The sequence below is a fragment of the Chrysochloris asiatica genome, unplaced genomic scaffold, assembly GCF_000296735.1.
Source record: "Chrysochloris asiatica unplaced genomic scaffold, ChrAsi1.0 scaffold00026, whole genome shotgun sequence".
Classification (NCBI taxonomy): Eukaryota; Metazoa; Chordata; class Mammalia; order Afrosoricida; family Chrysochloridae; genus Chrysochloris; species Chrysochloris asiatica.
In genome coordinates, this window is record NW_006408544.1 from 22,937,015 (window position 1) to 22,943,018 (window position 6,004).

General features: G+C 42.4%; 1 pseudogene; it reads left to right on the plus strand.

Moving 5' to 3' along the window:
- Positions 1-2,029: 2,029 nt before the first annotated feature.
- LOC102840537 lies at positions 2,030-3,317 on the plus strand (annotated as a pseudogene).
- Positions 3,318-6,004: the final 2,687 nt, after the last annotated feature.

Consider the following 6,004-nt stretch of genomic DNA (forward strand, 5'->3'; position numbering starts at 1 on the left):
CTACCACATTGCTTGATGCCATTGTTGTACATGATAAGTGTTCGTTAAAATGAATAAAAACCATTTTTTCCTATTTTGCACCTCACATGGTCTACTTCTATTGCCCTCTCCATATCAAGCACAGATATCAGCACATGATAGCTCTATAAGAACTTGATCAACAGGACAGAATTGACCCCTTCATATTTCGTTTCCTGAGTCCAAAGTGTTTCACTGTCAACACCAGTTAGATAACCCAGAAGCCTATTGCCAAGACGGAGACGGTAACTTGATGCAGAAAGGTCCTCACTTTGACAAGTCTGAGGGAGGCTCTGGTTTCACAGTGGAAGACCCAGCAATCAATTAAAGAGAGGGAAATGGTTGCCATTGGAAACCTTGAGGCCCTGTAGCTGTCAGAGGGAGTGAAAGGCTTGGGGCTAATCAGGCATAATGAGCTTACAGTACCATAGATCATGTAGGCTAGTATTCTTATTAATTTCCTGCCCAACAGCCATGCACAGAGGACTGATTCATCCATTGGTCCTTCCCCAGCCTGGGATGCTAAATCACTTGTCAAACCAGGAATGCAGTGATGAAAATTCTGGAGTGACATAGTGGCAAGAATATCATCCATCACCCCCTCTACCTGACCCTTGGAGAGCATCTTACCCACACTTTCTTCTGAATGGAAGGTGTGGGTTCTAAGAATGTGAAACTATCAAGGGCCAGAAAGAACATCTAGCTCAAGGTAGAAGGTACAGTCTATACTATAACGAAAAGGATGTTGCAATTGTGCCCAGGAAAGAATGAGGTCATAGAATTTCAATCTCTGTCGACAATATATACAAGGGAAAGTTACAATAGCCATGCCATATTTATATAATTTCTTTTGCCAATTAGAAAAATAAATCCTAAAAAGAATAGGGCATGTATTACTTTACTTATTTATCAACACAAGAAACATTTAGTGAGTATCTACTATATGCTATATTATACATGTCAAGAATCCTTGGATGGTACAAATAGTTTACATGGTTACTAAATGAACAGTTGGAGGTTTAAGTCCCCAAGAAGCACCTTGGAGAAAAGGTCTGTTTACTTTTGAAAAATCAGTCATTGAAAACCCTATGGAGCACAGTTCTACTGTGACACATGTATGACTGTCATAAGTTGGAGTCAAGTCAACGGTAATTGACTGGTTACTATTTGCAAGTTCCTGGTCTATGTTCAAAGAAGAAAAAAAAGACACAGACTCAGTCCTTAAGGAAACAACAGTCTTGTCAAGAAGATTGACAAGGAATTAATTATTGAAACTAATTACCTTTCTGCTCACTGAATTGCTAACTGAATGTGGGACTATAGGTAAGCTCTTCAATTCTCTGCTACCTAATGTCCTTAGTTTAAAAATAAGGATGATTAGGATGTTATTAATTTAAAAGAGATGATATGGTCAAAACTCCTCACTCTCTTGCTGTAATACATTGTGCACCATTCATTTCCTTCCACATACTTCCACTTGCATTTCTTCAGCAGTATTAAAGAGTACCCAGTTTGCATCAAACCTTTTACCCCTGGAATCCAGAGTCAAAAGGAGTATAGATTCTTAATCCTTGCTATTGTTGAGGAGTAATCAAAACTGCAAGTAACTGATTGTCCTGGGAGAGGATTTAGGGACCACTTCTTAGAAAAGATGACATCTGAGTAAAGGAAGAATTTCCCAGGTAAAGTTGAGCGATATATAAGGTAGAAGAAACATTTTAAGAGGATGCGCAAAACTGAGGAAGGACATAGTGTTTGTAGAATAAGGAAATCAAAGTAACTGCACTCCACGCATTACACTTGAAGGAGAGATGGAAGATGAGGCGAAGAAAGTAGGTAGAAATTGTGAAAGCTTGTGCATCTGGTGAAGTTGTGAATAAATGTTAATGGGCTACTAACAAGAATGGACAACTACGTTCTTAGCACCTGCACAACTCACAAACCTGTCCTTTTTTCCAGATTCCTGCTTGTGTGCCTAGCACAAGGTCACTGACCTGGTCAACCTAAGACAATGGCGACCTCTGAGGTTCTGAACATCGGTCAGAAACTCTATGAGGGTAAAACAAAAGAAGTCTATGTGTTATTAGATAGCCCAGAAAAAGTCCTCCTTTAGTCCAAGGACCAGATTACAGCAGGCAATGCAGCTAGAAAGAATCACCTGGAAGAAAAAGCTGCAATTTCAAATAAAATTCCCAGTTGTATTTTTCAGTTGTTACAGGAATCAGGTATCAAAACTGCTTTCACCAAAAAAGGAGGGGAGACAGCTTTCATTGCACCACAATGTGAAATGATTCCAATGGAATGTGAAATGATTCCAATGGAATGGATGTGCAGAAGAATAGCAACTGGTTATTTTCTCAAAAGAAACCCTTGCATCCAGGAAGGATATAAGTTTTACCCACCTAAAGTGGAAATGTTTTTCAAGGGTGATGCCAATAATGATCAACAGTGATCTGAGGAACAGCTTATTACTACAAAATTTTGCTCTACTGGACTTATTATTGGCCAAACTGAAGTGGATATCATGAATCATGCCACACAGGCTAATTTTGAAATATGGGGAAAATCGTGGTTGCCCCAGAACTGTACATTGGTTGATATGAAGATAGAATTTGATGTTGCTATAACCACCAAGCAAATTGTTCTTGCTGATGCCATTGATAATGATTCCTGGAGACTCTGGCCATCAGGAGATCGAAGCCAACAAAAGATAAACAGTCGTATGGTGATCTCAAAGAAGTTACTCCTAAAGAGCTGCAAATGGTAATGAAAAATTTTGAGTGGGTTAGAGAGAATAGAGTTTCTTCTGAAATCAGAAAACCAGTGCAGGTTTGCAGTACTAATGGGCTCAACCTCTGATTTCTGTCACTGTGAAAAAAAATCAAGAAGCCTTGTGGAAATTTCGGCATTCCACGTGAACTTTGTATAAATTCCACCCATAAAAGACCAGATGAAACTCTGAGGATTAAAGCTGAGTATGAATGGGATGGCATTCTGACCGTATTTGTGGCAGTAGCTGGCAGAAGAATCCTTTGGGACCAGTGATATCTGGTAACACTGCATATCCAGTGATCAGATGTCCTCCTCTCACGGCAGACTGGGGAGCTCAAGATGTATGGTCTTCTCTTTGACTACCCAGGGGTCTCGGCTGTTCAACCATTCTTGCTCCTGAAGGATCAGCTCAGTTTGCTGATCAGATATTTGGATTACACAATCTTCTGATATGGGCTAAACTGTAAGCAAGCATATTAAATACATGGATTTCCTGGAAGCAGGCTGACAAGAAAATCAGAGGATGAAATTTATAAAGAACTTCATTATGTTTTCTTTTTTAAAATGCTTTATTGTGAATTATGTGATAGTTTACATTAGAGAACATTAGCTTCACATTGATCCCATTATATATCATTTCCTTGCCATGGTTACAATCCCCTCCATGCATCATCCACCAACCAAAGGGTATACCCCACAAGTCTGCCTCCAAGTCATCAGCACACAGCCCTTCTCCCTCTCCGGGCCCAATATCCCCAGCCACTCCATCTCTCCGCGTCATCGTCTCTGCCTCCATCTCTGGCATCACTGCTTCTCTGGATAGTGTTCCGTTCTCCGCTCTTCTCCCTTGATGGTCCCAGGGACCTCCACTCCTAGACTGCAAAGTTAATCACTCCCCTCCTTTTGCCACAAAATGTCTACTTTTACATTTTCAGCTCTTACAATCAGTCCTGAAACAAATTATTCACTATTGTAATGCAAGAGACCTATCCACATCTCCTTTCATCAGCCCCGCCTAGACAGATTGGATACTACTCAGTGGAGATTCTACCATCCTCTGCACCCTCTGGATCTAGGTTCCCTCTTGAAAGCTTGTAAGCCAGTCACTTCTTGCCTTTGTAGCCCCCATATTCTGGGTAGCCAATGTCAAAGTTGCCTATCCCTGTCCTCTCCACGTGTGGAGGGGGTGGGAATGATCCTCGCAGTGTAGGTCAAGTTCATCAATTTGTATCAGAGTATTCTTTTTTTCCTCTTCTTTCTTCTTCTAGTTGAGCTCTGAAGCCAGGTTAAGTGGGTATTATCTGCAACTGTGGGAGTACTTATGCATGTGCCCTCTCTTCTTATCAGCTGGATGCTTCACTCTCCATTCTAGTCCTCTGTGGCTATGTCACTGACTCTGGGCCCAAGAGTCCACTGTACTTGCCATACTGCTGGCCAACCAGGTCTTCACCCAGGTTCACAGGAGCCTATTGAATGTTTTAGGGCTTAGCTAGCAGCTTCATTGCTGCTTTTCCCTCATTTCCCCTTATTGGTGACAATTGTGGTCACCAATCAGAGCATGTATTCCCATTGAGTCTTAGTTTTAGAAGGAGATTTGCCCTGAGGAGATCCTGTCACTATTTCTTTCAGAAAGTATCTTCTGTTCTGGCCGCTCCAGGCTGGTCTGCTTGTCTTTTCAAGTGGAAATTTCCCCTCAGAAGATTCTGGATGCTGTTCAGAATTCTACCTATGGTCTTGTGTAATTCAGAGGCTCCACAGCAAGCCTCCATCACTGGGCACGTTGTAGCCCCATTTTAGGTAGTCCAATCAGTTATAGGTAGAAGATGGACTTAAAGCTTTCTATGGTGATATTTCTGGTTATTCCTTTCTCTCCCTCTCCAGTGTCTATTTTATAGTGGTATGCCTGAGAAACCAAGATTCAAAAGACAGCCAAGCATCTTAACATTACTCCCCACTTTTCCCCATTCCAACCATGTCTCAATCTCTGTATCCCAGAGCCCTGTTGTTCCAAGGTTGTGCATACCTCATTATTTGCCTCTGTCCCACTTCAGCTTCACATTCATCCTATCATATTTCATTGCATTGCAATGATTACAATCCCCTCCATGCATCATCAAATAACCAAAGGATACACCCCTCAGGCCCGCTGCCCCTGGCTGTCAGCAAACAGCTCCTTTCCCTTCCTGAGTCCTGTGTCCCCAGCCCCTCCATCTGTCCACGCCATCATCTCTGTCTCTATGCCTGGTCTCACTGCCTCTCTGGGTAAGGTCACACTTTCTACTCTTCTTGCTTGATGGTCCCAGGGACCTCGGCTCCTGGGCGGCAAAATGAACCTCCTCCTTTTGCTAAAAAGAAAAAAAAAAATTTTTTTAATCTGCCTCTACATTTCTGACCCTCACAGTCAGTCCTGATGGCAGGTATTCACTGTTGTACCACCAGAGTCTTATCCCCATTTCCTTTTGTCAACTGGTCCCAACAGATTGGAAAGCATTCAGTGGAGGTTCTGCCTTCCCATGCCCCATCTGGAACTAGACTCCCTCTTGAAAGCTAATAAGCCAGTCACTTCTTGCCTTTATAGCCTTCCCACTCCCCCATTTTGGGTCTGGGCGATTTCCAGCCCCCCTTAAGGTATTCCAGTCAGTTATAGACTGAAGATGGGCTTACATGTTTTCTGTTGTGATGTTTCTGGCTATTTACCCCAACCTCCTCAAGTGTCTATTTCACAATGGTAGGCAAGTCAAACCAATTTTCAAAAGGCAGCAAAGCATCCTAACATTATTCCCTTCTTTTTGCCTTTCAAGCCATGCCTTAATCCCTGTATCCTGAAGCCCTGTTATTCCAAGGCTGTACATACATCATCATTTACCTCTGTCCCACTTAGCCCATGCGAACCTGCCCAACTGTTCTCCCATCCACCTTGTTCTTCCTTTTCCCTCCCTCTTCTTGTGTATTACCAACCCCCCACCCCACCCCACCCCCACACACACAAGCACCCAGGCTCTCCTGTGTCTATTTCCTACCCTGTGCTCTTTCTTCCCCTCCTCTCATCCCATACATCTCGGTGATCAGTAATTATATATATAGATTTTTTTCCTCTTTTTTCCCCCCTTTGGGTGGGTTCTTTTTCTTAGTCTTTTACAATAATGGACTTATGCAGTATTTCTCCTTTTGTGACTGACTAATTTCACTCAGCATAATGTCCTCAAGGTTCATC